This window comes from Bos mutus, chromosome 3 (assembly GCF_027580195.1).
Source record: "Bos mutus isolate GX-2022 chromosome 3, NWIPB_WYAK_1.1, whole genome shotgun sequence".
In the NCBI taxonomy this organism is placed as follows: Eukaryota; Metazoa; Chordata; class Mammalia; order Artiodactyla; family Bovidae; genus Bos; species Bos mutus.
In genome coordinates, this window is record NC_091619.1 from 86,871,937 (window position 1) to 86,888,101 (window position 16,165).

Here is a 16,165-nt window from a genome sequence, read left to right on the forward strand (position 1 = left end):
GTGGATACAGGACTACCTTTGTATGATTTGCCAAAAGTCAGCTGTTGTATCTGGTGGTTGAATCGTTTGGAGGATACTGATGCTGTGGCATCAGCAGCAAAATTCTTAGTAGGTGACAAGGAGCAGGAGAAGAGGGAAGAAGACTAATGATTAGGAGGTGACTGGGATCATCCAGATAAGTGGTAATCATCCCCTGATTAAGGCCATGGAGTGGAGTGGTCAAGTGAAGTCCAACAAGCCTGGACTTGAATTTCTGTCCCCTCACCCTCCCCTCTCCTCTGAACTTTGAGACCTTGGGCAAATTAAGAAAGAGTCTCTGTTCGCTGATTTCTAAACTGAGAGAAAATGAATAATCCTGTGGCATCACTATGAAGATAAAGTGAAAAACTTTTTAAGATGAATTTATTTTAGCAAAGGATCTGGTACATAGTAAAGACTCAACAAAGGCGAGCTCTAGTTATTCTTACAGGAATAGTGGTGATGAATTGATGTGGTGAGTGAGGCAGAGAGAAATATCTAGGACTGCACCCCAAGAGTCTTGGGATCACTGGTAAATGAAACTGTTTAGGGTAATGAGAGAAACAAGATGGAAGTCAAGCCAAAGACCAGAAAGTAGCAAGGAGAAACAAGGGAGATGTGAATAAAAGCAATGAGACTTTGAGTAAGTCACACACACACACACACACACACACACACCCCGCTTTGATGATGACATCAGACAAATGAGGTGTGAGAATATTTAAATGATGGCTCCCAGTGCCTCTTCTCTGGGTCATTATGGAACAGTGTGCAGTTAGCTATGAGCCAAATTCTGATCTTATTTTTTTCACTAGTCCGGGACACTTTTTTCTCTGTAAAGCCCCATTTATAATTTCTTTCTTTCTTCGTACCTTCTCTTATAGATCACGCACATTGAACCATTATTGTATGGTAGTGACTCATGATGAAAAACTCCATTTCAGAGTGTAAATGGTCAATGTGCTTAATTGAATAGGAATTCTAAATTAATTCTGAGGTGGATTATCAGTGAAATGGTTGCCTGAGAGGTCTCTGCACTGTACTCAGGCACGGCACAGGGCCACAGGGCATGGCCTTTCCCTTTTCACTCTGCTAAAGAGCCAGACAGACTTTGGGTGAAATCCTAGCTCAACCACTTATTGGGCAAGGAATTTTTGGCAATTTACTTAACCTCTTTGTTAGCCTTACTCTTGTCTACCATACAGTGGGGATAAGAACATACATGTGTGTCTTACATTTGCAAAGTCTTCCCTGATTTCCCAAGCCTGGTTTATATGTGTCTCTGCTGTGTTCCCACAGCACCCTAGACCTTCCTTGTCATGGGCTTTTGCATGTTCACTTAGAATTATCCAAATATCTGTCACCCTTAGATGTCTGTGTTTTATATCGCTGTGTCCCCGGCTCCATCCTGAGTGTGCAGAATATAGTAGCTGCTCAGTTAATACTGGCTGAGTTGAATTGAATAGTGTGTTTTTGAGAAATTGCTTTGTCCAGCCCCTTTCATGTGCCTCTTAGTCATCTTCAGTCTCAGGAGATGACCATGGAAAGATTCTTTCCCTACGGATTTTTATTAATAACAGTCCTTTGAATCCTTTGACCGCTTCATTGTTTCCATAGCCCTTTCATGTCTGGGGCATCCCTGGGGGTACAGGGCTTGTGCAGCTGAAGAGGGCAGAATGGAGCTCAGCAGACAGGCACTAGGTCTCTGTAATCACAGATATGAAGTCAGGTCCGTTGAAGAGCTGCTATCTGCACCCGAGCTGGCATGATTCCATAGCCCTTGTTCTTTGGACTCTGTGTTCCCTCTCCTAATTCCTCTCTGTCTTGGGGTTTGCTCTTAGATGTATCTCCATCACTTTTCCTGCCAGTATTCTTTTCCACTTCTGTATTGGTTGCCTGAAAGATGACATTCTACATATGATATGGGAAAATTTGCTCAACCTAAGGATTTAAAGATCAGAGACCCATCTCTTTCTTTAGAGATAAGCACAATCATTTTGATAACTTCGGTCAGTTGTTTTAGAAGTTGATCACTGATGCGCCAGGGTTAAAAATGGAGGGAAACTTCTTCCTTTCCATAGTTAATTTTGAACTTCTCTCCTCAGCCCCCAAACTTTATTCAGAAATTAATGCTTTTATTCTTGACTCAGATGTTCCTTGTGGGTATTTCTGGGGCACTCTCCAGCCTTAACTTGGCAATCTCAAAGGACAGGATAGCAATTCTCAGGGGGATTGTCAGCCCTGAGGGAGGGGTGCTGTGTGAGCAGTGGCCACATGACCAGATTTCCTGGGAAGTTTCTAGTTTTCAGTATGCTGTTGCACAAGCCAACAAGTCCATTGACACCTTTGGTATGTGCACTTTCCAGAATCACATGCAATTTGCTATGATGCATTATCATAAGATGCTGTGGAGTTTCTTTACATTCGACCTTACCACAATGATGATGTGAGCAGATTTATAGTGATACCTACATTATAAGGCGTATTAGTTACATAACTAATATGAAAACAAGAGATGGTGGATAAAAATCATGCAGTAAGGTCCTGTTGTTTGGTGTGAGCTCCAGTTTTGATTCTGAGCTTCCTGGTGCTCACAGGAAAAAGACAAACGCAACCAGTTTGAATATTTATAGTGTCAGTTCAAAGCAGAGTTGGTCAGGGGAATCACAGAAGGTATGTGCTTCATTTAATGTGGGTGCACATTTTTAAATTCAACATTCAGCATAAAGTTTTTATACCACGTGCATGCTAAGTTGCTTCAGTTGTGTCCCAGCTCTTTGCGACTCTTTGGACTGTAGCCAAAGAGTCTGGAGCCAGGCTCCTCTGTCTATGGGATTCTCCAGGCAAAAATACCAGAGTGGGTTGCCATGCCCTCTTTTCAGGGAAGTTTTTGTACTACTGACTTAAAAATTGGAAAACGTGTATCCTGGGATCTTTTCAGATTGTACCTTTCTGGGTGGGTGGGTGGGTGGGGAAATGACAATAGCTATCAAAATTTGGCATTCCAATACAAAATGGAAATCAAACAGCCTTGAACTAACAATTTAGGAATTTTCTAGATCCACTCAATAGACAAATAGCCTGTTATTCAATTTTAGGACATATATTATTTCTTATGTAATTGAAACAGAGTAATTTCCCAGCAAAGCATCCTAAGACTGCTGGCAAGACTTCATTTGGAATACAGATGTCTTTACATCACTAATGGAACTTCACTAATGCTAAAATTCTTGAAGTTCAGCACTGAAAGAAGAATGTTTTGCACACTTTACAAATAATATGCCTCTGTGGGGGTGAATGCTGACTCGTACAGTTCAGGTGTTGGCTTATTTGGATATTCATTAGGTCCCTCTTTGCTAATTATGTCAGCACAACCTCTATTGAATTATGGATTGGGTATTTAATCAAGGCCTGTACCTTATTATTAGCTGTGTAACATTCCATTGTTTTGGTGGAAAATGAAATTTGTAAAACGTGATTCACATGAAGAGCTAGGGGTCCACTAATAAATAATGTTTTACAGTGTACTCTTTTTTTATCCTTATAATCCTTACCTGCCAGGGAAATGAGAATGTATAAAATACACCTCGCACCGGTGGATCGGGGAAGCACTCCTGTCAGTGGTGGCCAGCTAGACCCCGTGTGCGTGTTTCATGAGCTTGCTTCTCCTATCGTAATCCTAAACTTTGAGTCAGGGCTGTTTTTGGAGAAATGCTGATATATGTTAGAGAGAGTTTGTATTCTAATGTAATCACTCAGGAGGTTTGATTTAGTCTGGTGATTCTGACCACTTGGTTGCATCTTAAGTAGAACACTTAAAAGTACCATTGCCAAGGATGTCCCTGGTGATCTAGTGGTTAAAACTTTGAATTTCCAATGCAGGGAGCATGGGTTCGATCCCTGGTCAGGAAACTAAGAGAGGAGAACGAATCAGACGAGGGCAGCAATGGAGGCAGTGTAACCTCTAACGCGTTCTCGCTCATCGAATTAGAGAGTCCTTTCCCTTCAAAGTACGTTACGAGTTTCTACCTGAATCAAACTGTTGTAATTTCCCAGGTCCTGAAACACTTTTGACTCACAGAGGGCTTTCACCCGCGTTCTCCTTCCCTGGGTGGGAGGGGAGAGTCTTCTCTAGCCCTGAGGCCCATGTCAGTGTGAGGAGTGAGGTGCCTGGATGTGGAGAAGCAGGAGTTCTGACCCTTTTCACAGTCTTGTTATGTGATGGGCACTTAACTCTTTTTAGGAAAGTCTTGATTAAAAAAAAAAAAATGATGGAAAGAAAAAGTGGAGTGCAGCAGGGAGAATTGGTCCATTCATAATAAATTCCCTCCCCACCATCAGTCTTGTCTAACGATGCCCTTTCAGGCTTTAAGACAACTGCATCTCCTCCATGAAACCTCCCACATTCTCCTTTGCTTATCTTCATCTCCATTCTCCCATCATTTTGCTGACTTCTTGTCTCCCTAATAGCATCTGTTTCATGAAAGCACTGCCTGTCTCCCCTGGAAATCACAAATCCTCTGAAGAGAGGGATTAGTTACCCATTTTTTCTAATTATTTTCCTCCACAGTCACATGCTTGGTGCACAGAAGGCTTTATTGCTCCAGGTGAGCTGGTTTATGGCTCACAAGTTATTAGGAAACAACTGTAGTTTGATGAAATGGCCCTGGGGTTTCTGCATCTGATTGCCTGGTGGGCATCTTCATCAGAATGTGCCAAAGGCAAGAGGTAAACATGCCCAGAAAGGAAGGAATCAACTCTCTCAGCCCCTTTCCAATCTCCCTTCTCTGTTTCATGCCCCAGGTAGTAGTAACATTATACAAATACGTTTTCTCAGCCCATGATCCTGGGAATTCTTTATCCTTCCCCTCTCAATACACCCAATATTGATTCTCTGGCTTCATCTCCTGCATATATTTCTCCATATGTTCCTGTCTCTCCATCTCTACAAGTTTAAGCCTAGGTTTAACTGCGCTTCTCACAATATCTATGCCTTATTGTCTGCACCTTGCAGCTGGAATGACCTTTCTAACACCCAGACATGTTACCTAAGTTTTCTATTTAGAATGCTCAACAGCTCACCATCATCTTTGCCTCCTCGTGATCAGCTCTGTACTTCCCCCTCCAGCCTCTTCTGTTTGTGCTATAATGCTTTGTATTTTATCATCTAAAAATCTCATCCTCCCTTGCTGTTGCCCTGAATTTTTTGTGATAATGGAGATGGTCTACATCTGTGCTCTCCAGTATGGTAACCATTAGCCACATAGGCCTGTTGAGTACTTGAAATATGGTTGATGTGACAGAAGAATAGAATTTTTTATTTTATTTACTTTTAGTTAATTTAGATGTGAATAGCCATGTACTAGTGTCTCCAGTCCATGTGCCATCGCAGGAGACGTGGGTCAGGAAGATTCCCTTTGAGAAGGAAATGGCAACCTGCTCCAGTATTCTTGCCTGGGAAATCCCATGGACAGAGAGGCCTGGCAGGCTAGAGTCCCTGGGGTCACAAAAGAGTCAGACATAACTTAGCGACTAAACAACAACCATATTGGACAGCACTGTTCTAGACTCTTTATACTAACGTATCCTTTACCTCTGTACCTCAGATCAAGGTTTGCTGTCTTTCCAGAATGCTCGTCCCTGAATCCTTTCCAAGAAAACTCGCACCGGTCTGTAAGAATCAGCTCTGCTACTCTCCCCTCACTCCTGCTAAAACCTTTCCTGAACCTGAGACTGAATTTGGTGCTGCTTCAGCCTTGTCCTCACCCCCACCATAAAACTCATCATGCATTTTACTTTTACATCATACAGTCTCTTGCTTCTGTCTTTTCCCTTCCATCTCCTCCATTGAACGGTGGCTACTTCCAGCATGTGCGTGCTCCAGTCGCTTCTGTTATGTCTGATTCTATGCAAACCCACGGACTGTAGCTCACCAGGCTCCTCCGTCCATGGGATTCTCCAGGCAAGAATACTAGAGAGGGTTGTCATGCCCTCCTCTAGGGGATCTTCCTGACCCAGGGATTGAACCCACATCTCCTGCATTGGCAGGCAGGTTCTTTACCACTAGTGCCCCCTGGGAAGCAGCTGCCTCCAGAGTAGGGGCTAAATCTCTCCCCCATGGTATCCCAAGGATATTGCACAGTACCTGCTGCCACAACACAGCAAGGAGCCTTGTGATACAGGGTAAGTGGACAGGCAGTTCTACATTCCGGCCGCCTTTCTGCTACTTAACAATTCTGCAGCTTTGGCCAAGTCCACCTCCCTGAGCCTTAATTTTTTTTGCCTGTCAGTGGAGCATTATGACTCTTCATTGTTCAAGTGATTATGAGGATTACTGATAAAGTACGTCAAGTCCCTGGGACATGTGCACCCTTGGTAATTGATAGCTACTTTTATTAGATGTTCTGTACATGTTTGAGCCTTTCGCTCTGCAATTCCTCAGGTACTTGAGTGCTAATCAGTGTGTTAACCAGTTAATTAGGATTTGCTTTTTACGACAACCCTAATAAGGCAGTTATGACTATCACATTTGATGGTTGAAGTCATCATACTCCACAGCTAGGAAGTGCCTTAACTGGGATGCAAACCCAAGTTTGTTTGAATGCAAAGCCCATGCTAGACTTCCCCAAAACCACTCTCACATGAATTTGTACTTAATTCCAGGTAATGATGTACATATTCAATTAAAGCAAATCATGAGGGAGATCATTTTAACACAGCCAACAGAATAAGTGGAGAAGGCAGTGGCACCCCACTCCAGTACTCTTGCCTGGAAAATACCATGGACGGAGGAGCCTGGTAGGCTGCAGTCCATGGGGTCGAGAAGAGTCAGACACGACTGAGCGACTTCACTTTCACTTTTCACTTTCATGCATTGGAGAAGGAAATGGCAATCCACTCCAGTGTTCTTGTCTGGAGAATCCCAGGGACAGCAGAACCTGATGGGCTACAGTGTATCTGGTCGCACAGTCAGACAGGACTGAAATGACTTAGCAGCAGCAACAGAATAAGTAGAACAAGTAGACTTGGGAGACTGCAGTTGCATTCTTTGTACAGTTTCCATTCCCTGCTTGCAATTTTTAGGTAAAGAGATAAGGAAACATTTAATCCTTCCTCTCAATTAGACTGTGTAATAGATTGTCCTGAGCATTTTCAAGATAAGTGTTCAATGATAGTGTTGTGAAGTGCATTGATCAGCTGCATTCCCAGAAGTCTCATTGATTATCAGGTCTGTGTAAAGCAGAAAGACTGCTACTGTCTGATCCTTGGAGGACTCAAACTTGAGGGTTTGAAGGTACTTCATAGGAGCTTCAAGTCAGGCCCTCACTTTCTTTATCTATACAATAAGCTTTGCTTTTGAAGAGACTCAACTGGAGCCGAGATGCTGGCCCCTTTATTGACATCACTGGGTTCCTTCCCCTTCAGTTGCTTTTTGTTTTTCTGAACATCAGTTCCCTTCTCTGCCACTTTAATGGAGTATCTTACTATATAAAGGCACTAGGTTTTATGGGCACTGGGTCAACCTGCTCTGGAAAGGCACCTGCCACTGAGATAGAGCTCAGTGTTGACCTTTGAGTAGACAGCACCAAGATAAAAGGCCTGCATGTGATGTTAGTGAGCACCTGTGGTTAGAAGCATCCACCACACCTAAGAGCCTTACACAGAGCAATCCATTTAATCCCCACCACAGACCTATGTGTTAGATACTGTCTGTCCCCATTTTATAACTAGGAAAACAGACACACAGAGATTGCATAACTTGCCAAAGATCACACAGCCAGTAAGGTTAGAGCTAGGATTTGAACCTAGGGAGTCCAGCTTTAGAGTCTTTGCTTACACTTAGAGTGCTGTATTGCCTTTCCATTGTCATAACTCACTGTGATCTTTCTTTAGATGCTATCCTGTTCACATGGTTTGCTTACAGTGTTACTGAAGGGGAAGCTGGGGAAGAGATGCAGCTTATTCTTCATTGCTACTTCTTTAATCTGAGAAAAGAATCAACAAGTTATAGACAAGGCATTGTATGATCAGGGAGTTGCAAATGCCATCCAATTAGTGATGCATGGGGCATGTGCTCCAGGGCTTAGATTAAACATTGCCTAGTTATCTCACATCTGTAATTAAGATTTTAAAGTTTGAAGTGAACAGAAATAAGCAAACAGGAAAGGGGCAAAAGAGCTAATTCTTCTGCAGAATTATGAAGTGAGGAGAGAGCAGGTGTTAAGGAGAGTTGGCATTTGAACTGGTATTGAAAGATGAATAGTGGTTAGCTTGGTTTCCTCTGTGAGAATAAATCTGGATTGTGCCTGGAAAGTTAGGGGCTCTCAGGAGAGAGAAACAGGGACAGAGATACCTCTATTACTTCCTCTTTAGTGTAAGTGTATGTAGGGAGCTTAGTGACAAGAATGTCATGTTAGCCAGGACCAAAATTAGAGTGAAATGTGTGCTGTAGTTCATGGGGTTGCAAAAAGTCAGACACAACTGGGCGACTGAACAACGACAATCATGTCCTATATGGAATGATATCAGAGCCTTCACAAAATTGCTTCTGAAAACCCTTGCCCATATGTCCACAAACCTTGAAATCTCTCCCAGTTTTGCTTTTAGGCTTACTTTTGCTTGCAGCTGGAAAATAAAAAGTCCTGGGTGGCTGACACGTTAAAATGTTAAATATTAATAACAGCACAACTGTTCTAATCTTTACAGAATAAACCCCTAGGGCCATAGCAGAACTGAGGGTGCAGATAAAAATTGTTATGCTACAAAATAAAGTTTGGGTTAAAACTACTTGTGAAAATAGAGTGAGATGGTCTTGGTTGGGGGAGTGGGATGGTGGAGACCAGAGGTAAGAGGACAAGACAGGGATCCCTTGGTCCCCTTTGCTGTGTTCTGTTACCTAAGACTGGCTGATCATTTCCATAGTTTGTAAACCAGATTGTTCTTAGAGTCTGTAGAAGAGCGAAGTGAAGATTTATAGCTTGGCGGGAGGATTAACACTTTAGCCGGGTGTGAAGAGTGTGTGCTGAGGAAGGGGTTCTTGCAAGGCTGCCACTTTTTCATTTTTCTTTCCCTTTCCCTCCCTCAACTAGGACAAAAAGAAAACAGAAAGACTAATTTGAAAACGCTAGAACGAGTTGGTGAAAATCAGCATGCTGCTGTCATCCTCTGGTTGACTGATTAATATCCTAGGGTCCATGTTCACCATCTGTCCTTATGCTTTTCTTGTTTAAATAGTACTTTTCCTTATTAGATATAAAAACAAGCCATTGAGGAAACAACAACAACAACAAAAACAAGCCATTAGATATACTACTACAAACTTACTGGAAACTAAAACTTCATACTGCCTCTGTCTCCAGCACACATGCCCACACACACACACACGTGTGCACACACCCCACAAACACACACACACACACACACACACACATCAGGAAAAAATTCAACTTAATAGCTAGTCATTGTCTCAAGTGCACAAAAATGTTTCATGTATGTATTTTCTAAAGAGGATTTCACTGCTTACCCCCGGCTTTTAAAGCAGGTAGGATTGAGGATTAGAGGTGATTTATTTGGATGATTTCAATAATAAAACTCAAGGGGAAAATTGGTTCATACTGAATACAACCACTTTTCATAAAATGCAGCTAAAGGCCTAAGAATGAATCTGAAATGGAGACTAGACCTGCCATTTGAATCAGGGACAAATACACACTTTGCATCTGACATAAATTCTCCAAGGCTCCCATTAGGAGTGTGGCAAGCAGGCAGTGAAATTGATATCTCACCTGTTGTTGCCTCTTCCTGAGCTCTGCTTCTAGAAGCCATTAAGTGACTCCAGGTACAATGGCTGGGATGTAGCCCTTGGGGGTTCCCCCTGTCCCTGAGATGTTTAGCAGATTGCTGCATTTTAGGCCTTGATCCATCATCCACCTCTGCTGCTGCTGCGCTGGAATCTTCTTTAAATAAAAGCAGCAGGGGTCTCTGAGCGCCACAGCCTGGAAGAACAGCCTTATGTCATTAAACAGGGTGCTGAAGCCTCACTTCTAATCCACCCCAAATCCCCAGGTGCCCTTAGGCTACGTGGTAGAGTCTGAATATGGAATTTCAGGATTGCTATGTAAGGTTGAAATCTGATGATACTCTTCTCCCCACACAAAATATTCATTCCTCCTCCATTAAAAGTAACCTGAGTGTATTGTTTTCAGTTAAAGAAAACCTTTAAAATGTTATATAATATTTTGTGTCTCATTCTCAGTGAAACTTTAATCTCTAGGATGTACAGAAGGGGTTGGGTGACAACTCGCCTTTTATTTCACCTAATAGATGCCACACACTTTGTTAGGTATCTGTGTGATTGGGTATCTTTGAGTTATTTTCAGTTTTGTATCATATAACATGATAAAAATTAAAAAGTACAGAAACAGTAATAAGACATAGATGGACAGCCTAATGAATGATTATAAAATGAATGCTTATAAAACTCATATCCAAGTCAAGACATTATAACATAACCAGCATCCTTAGAATTTTCCCATGTCCCTTCTTAAGCATAGTCCCCTCCTTTCCTCTAACAGAGAAACTCCTGTTTTTTATGACACTTTCTTCCTTGTTTTTCTTCATGTGCTGCTGTGCTTAGTCACTCAGTCATGTCCAAGTCTTTGTGACATTATAGATTGTGGCCTGCCTGGATGCTCTGTCCATGGGGATTCTCCAGGAAAGAATACTGGAGTGGGTTGCTATTCCTTTCTCCAGGGGATCTTCCCAACCCAGGGATCAAACCCACGTCTCCCGCATTGCAGGTGGATTCTTTACCATCTGAGCCACCATAGTTGATCCATAAATAAAACAATCCATAGTTTTATTTTTCAAGATTTTGAATTTCATATAAATGTGAGCACACAGTGTATATTCTATCAGGATTATCTTGTTTTGCACAACTCTATAATGCATCCACATTGCTGCAGGTAATAAAATATTTTTTAGTTCATCTGTTTTTATTGGCATATAGTATTCCATTGTGTGAATATGCCACAGATAAAAACAATCCATCCTAAAACATCTGTGCTTGGAGCTCCTAGAACCATTTTTTAAAGCATATACTCTCATTTACATTAGCTTACATTCAGATGAAATGGGACTGCTAGATTGGAGGCTGTGTATATGTTTATATTTAAATAGAGGGTTTATATTTAAACATAGAAGGACACACCTCTGTAATATTGGTTAATGCTGAAACTAAAATCCCAGTCACCCAAGGGAAGCCGAGAATATTCCCACGCTAACATGCATCCTCTTCTTTGAGCCTCACAATCATCCCATGAAGTAGATACAACCGTAACTACATTGTCGATGGGGAAACTGTTCTTTAGAAAGGTTAAGTCTCTTGCCCCAAATCACAGAGCTTCAATGTGACAGAGTCTGCATTTGAATCCAGGTCCATCTATGTTGCACTTAACTGCTATACGATAATGCTCCAGATAAGGAAGAAAAATTCAAGGAGGAAAATCTAGCCTATTAAGAATGTCAGCCCTGGAAGCCAGCTTTCCTGAAAAGGTAACTTTACAGGGGCCGTCATTCTGCTAGGTTTTGCATTGAGTGTCCAGTATTTGATACTCTCTGCATTGTCCAGCAGTATTTACAAGAATGCTATTAGCAGAGAGCAAGCAACATCTGGAATTTGCAAGGAACACTGCAGTCTTTCTGAGAAATTCTCCAGGATGGGCCATTGTGATGCTATGTTGAGGTCTTACTATTTCAGTGCCGATATGCCATGCAAATGGTTAAATTTCCCTCATGTTCACCACAGAGCTAAATGCAAAGGCTTTAGTTGTAATTTGGATGTAATTTTTTTGTGGTGATATAAATACGACTCTATTTGAAGTGGGTTGAATTAGAAAACTCATGAATAAATGCTTTGACATAATCAGAGTTATAGAGCAAGGAATTGACCTACTTTGCAGGAAGACTCCCCCAGAGTTCCTTAGCTAATAGTACATTAACCCAACAGAGAAATCTTTCTGCTAATAGCAGTTAGCAGAGAAGATTGGAATCTGCAGTTGGTCAGGTAATCCAAAAAAAAAAAAAAATTATTTAAACTGGGAAATCATTTAAGAAATGACTCATGTTTCCCTTTACATTTTATTTCAACTGAAGACATATAATAAATATACATTAGTTTATTGACATTTTAATGTCAGTATAAGGACTTTTCTTGGGATACAGATTTGCTAATTGCAGTGCTGTATACTCTCCTAATAAAATCCATGCTTGTAAAACATATCTTCTATGATTACCAGTTTTGGTTTCTTATAAGTGGCATGAGGATTTAAAAACATTTCCAAAGTAACCAGAGGGGAGAATCCTTCTGGGTTTGTGTGCTTTTTCACCTAATTTTTTTTAGAACACTTTCTTTTCACAACTTGCCCATTTTGATTGTTTCCAGTTGTTGAACTTCATAGAAATAACACCTCCCCTTTCTTTTTGTATTCATATTTCACTGATACATGTAATGTTTAATGATTATATACTTACAATAACAAGTATAATTCTCATAAGCAGGTATGGGAACAAATGTGTAAGATTCTTGGTAAACATCTAACTTAACGGCATCAAACAGAAATCAAGCAGACTGCCTAACAGTGTGAGGAAGGCAGCATCAGATGGTGAGAAAGGTCAAATACATTACATTGGTTAGCTTAGGAGATTTTTTTTTTTCCTGTACGTCTTCTATAGCGTTGTTCTGTGGATATGATGTATAGTAAGGCATATAAAGAGACTAGCATAAAAAAGTGATGAGTACATAGTAGGATCTCAGAAAATCATAGCTTAATGTTTTCATCTTTTCCCACACCTATCAATTCATTCTCATTGGATGGTTATCATTGGTTTCAATATTTAGTTTTTCTACTAGCCTATGAGCCTGTGGGGATAAAGGGCATGCCAGAGTCATTTGCTTTCTCTCCATTATATTGCTTCGCATCTAGTAGGCCACCTGAAAATGTGTTTTAACCTTTGCACTTGGACCAGGGTAGGGATTACTCTTAGGGGGAAGAGCAGGAGAATTCTGGCCAAAGGGCCTGTGTTTGGGGTGGGGATGCCAAGAGCAAATGCTAAGGATTGGCATGTGGACAGGTGAGGGGGTAAGTATGGAGTTCCCATCACAGGTACCAAGTCTGTAACGCCCGTGACTAGATCCTGATGGGGTTGGTGGGACCACAAAGTCCCAAGTCAGCCTGATTTTCTCAAGTACCCTTCTGGGGAGCTTCTTCCTTTGGGTTTCAGTCTAGCATGCTGCCAGGTAAGATCATTTTATCAAAATTTTTATGGCGAGGTTTGCCACCAGACAAGAGGATTCTTGCAAAAGGAACCAAACATAATTCCAATCCTAGAAACTTCTTAAGAGCAGTGACGGTATCTTACTCATTTTTAGGTCTGTCTCTTTAAAAAGACAAATTGGAAATTCCATAAGTTTCCAGACTTTAAACAGTCAAAAACCTCAGGGTCCCCTGCGTGGACTGAACTTACTGTGATGCTTCCTCCCTGGGGAAAAAATACACTTTCCAGTTGTTGGCAACTCTGTTAATAGGAATCAAACCCTCTTTATTAAAGCCATGTCTAAACAAAAAAATGTTTCTTGGACCCTATGCCAAGTTACAAAGAAAAGAAGTGAAATGGCCTTTATGAAATGCGGAGAGCAAGACCCTTTCTGTGTTAGCTTGCTTTAATTTGAGAAAGCTGTCTTGGGCGAGTCACAGAATGCAGTCTCCGCTCTCTTGCTTTTCTCTCTGGCACTTAGTCTTTCTCTCTCCACCTGCTTTTCTTTCTGGCAGTTAGTCTCTCTCTCCACCTGGGGGCTGTTTTCTGGCTTTAATAACCCATGATTTGAAATCTGCATACTTTTAAGGGGTAAGCGGCTGATAGCAAGGGCCAGGTGCCTCCGATCACTATGCCTGTCACTTACAGCACTGTTTTCCTGATGTTGACGCTCAATATGAAGGACCACTCCTTGGGACCAGTCATCAGTGGCAGCAGGCAGATCAAGTAACCAGAGTTTCATTATGGTCAGAGGTTATATAGCAGAAAGGGCACAGATGGGGTCATTAGGTTCAGGTTCACGATTCAGCTCCATTCTTCTACCTTTGCAGTTTGGCCAGATCACTTCACCTTATTGAGCCTGCACCTCTTCATCAGTAGACAAAAAAGCATTATGTCTTTTCTTTTCCATGAAATTGTTTTGAAGATGAAATGAGCTAACATGGCCAAAGCACCTGTGTTATGAATTGAGTTGTGTACGCACCATCCCCTCCAGTTTTCATGTGTTGAAGTCCTAACTCCTGGCACCTCAGAATGTGACCTTCCTGTAGTAAGGTTGTTGCTGACGTAATTAATTAGCATGATACCATTAGGGCGGGTCCTAGTCCTATATGGCTGCTGTCCTCACAAAAAGGGGAAATTAGTACATAGAGACAGACACACAGGGAGAGTGCTGTGTGAAGATGATGGCAGGGATTGGACTGATTCATCTGTTAGCCAAGCAGTGCCAAAGACTGGCAATAAAAGCTAGGCAGGAGCCCGGAACAGAGTCTCTCTCACAGTCCTCACAGGGAACAAGCCCTGTCGACACCTTGATCTTGGACTTCTAGCCTCCAGAACTGTAAGACTATATATTTCTGTTGAAAGCTGCTCAGTTTGTGGTACTTTATTCCAGCATCCCTAGGACACTAACGCACATGTCAGTCCATCTTAGTTCCTGACCTTTCTTCCATCTGTCCCTCCTCCTCCTCTTGTTCAGGCGCTCAGTCGTGTCCAACTCTTTGTCACCCCATGGCCTACAGCCATCAGGCTTCTCTGTCCATGGGATTTCCCAGGCAAGAATACCGGAGTGGGTTGCCATTTTCTTCTCCAGGGGATCTTCCTGAACCAGGGATCAAACCCACACTTCCTGCTTGGCTGGTGGGTTCTTTTATCACTGAGCCACCTGGGCAACCTCTTTCTCCTCCTGTGGCCTCCTTTAAATGTATCCATGTAAGTGTGCCGCAGGACCCTTTTCAGGGACATCCATCTGGGTGTGCTGAACATGACATTTCTGCTCCTCCTAAGAGCACAGAGAAGAGGGGTCATCTTTTCTCAGATTGTAATGTGTATTTTTTAATCACCTGGGTCGTGCGTGCAGTCATCTTCAGCACAGACATCCTGCTGCAGGAGATTTGACAATAAGAACAGACTCATGATACCAGCCTGAAAAGGAACAGATAGAAACACGTTACTGTCTTTGTCATAGAGAGCTGGGAAAAGAGAGCAATTCTTCTAGGCCTCCTGTTTCTCCACTGGCAGGAAAAGATATTTACAGGTGTGTGGAGGTGGCTGGAGGGACCTAGGAGAGCAGCTTCCCTGGAACCATCCCGAGTGATTTGCATTGTACAAAGAGAGCAAAGAACGCTTCACTTTGCCATTCATATTTATTGAGCAATTTTTTAATGTAAAAGGGAGTTCCTTGTGTGTGCATAGTCAGGGCCACGCCCCAGTGTGTCACTGGACATTTCCTTGATATTGTCTTTATTTGGTACAGCTTCACTTTCAAGTTGGGGCTACATGGAAAAACCTCCACCAGACTGGATGATAGCTTACTTGTCACCACTCTCAGCAGCTTTCTCATAAAGAAACTAAGACTCTGGGAACCAGCAACCCCGATCCCTTGACTCAGAGTTTTCCAGCCACAACGCAAAACAGATTCTCTTTTCTCCCAAGCCATATTGAACCCTTTGCCTTGATCTGAGAACCTAGGATTTTAGCTCCTTCAAGTGTTCAGGTAGCTCTGAGGGAGCCAGGGCTCCTGCAGAGCGAGCCGCCTGCAGGCTGCAAAATTCCAGCAGAGAGAGGGTTTTTGAAGTATCAAAAGCTCCCCACCTGTGGGTGATTTCCATGCAGAGACTGAGAGCAAGAGTAGCCAACCCATGACCTCTCCAAAACTCACATCTATTCCAGCCCTTTGAGGAACAGAACCTTCCCTTTTGTTTTCCCAGACGTTGCAGGAATATAAAGAAGATGAAGTGTGTATAGATTAGGGAGAGAAAAGAGACAATGGGGCCATCTCAGAGGGCACTGGAGCTGGACTCAGAGATGTGCGTTCCAATTCTGCACTTGCCAA

The 16,165-nt window shown here is 42.3% G+C and overlaps 1 protein-coding gene across 7 annotated transcripts in view; it reads left to right on the plus strand.

The window, feature by feature from the left end:
* DAB1 (DAB adaptor protein 1) overlaps positions 1-16,165 on the plus strand; it is a 462,229-nt gene that overhangs the window by 262,025 nt on the left and 184,039 nt on the right. The window lies entirely within an intron of this gene.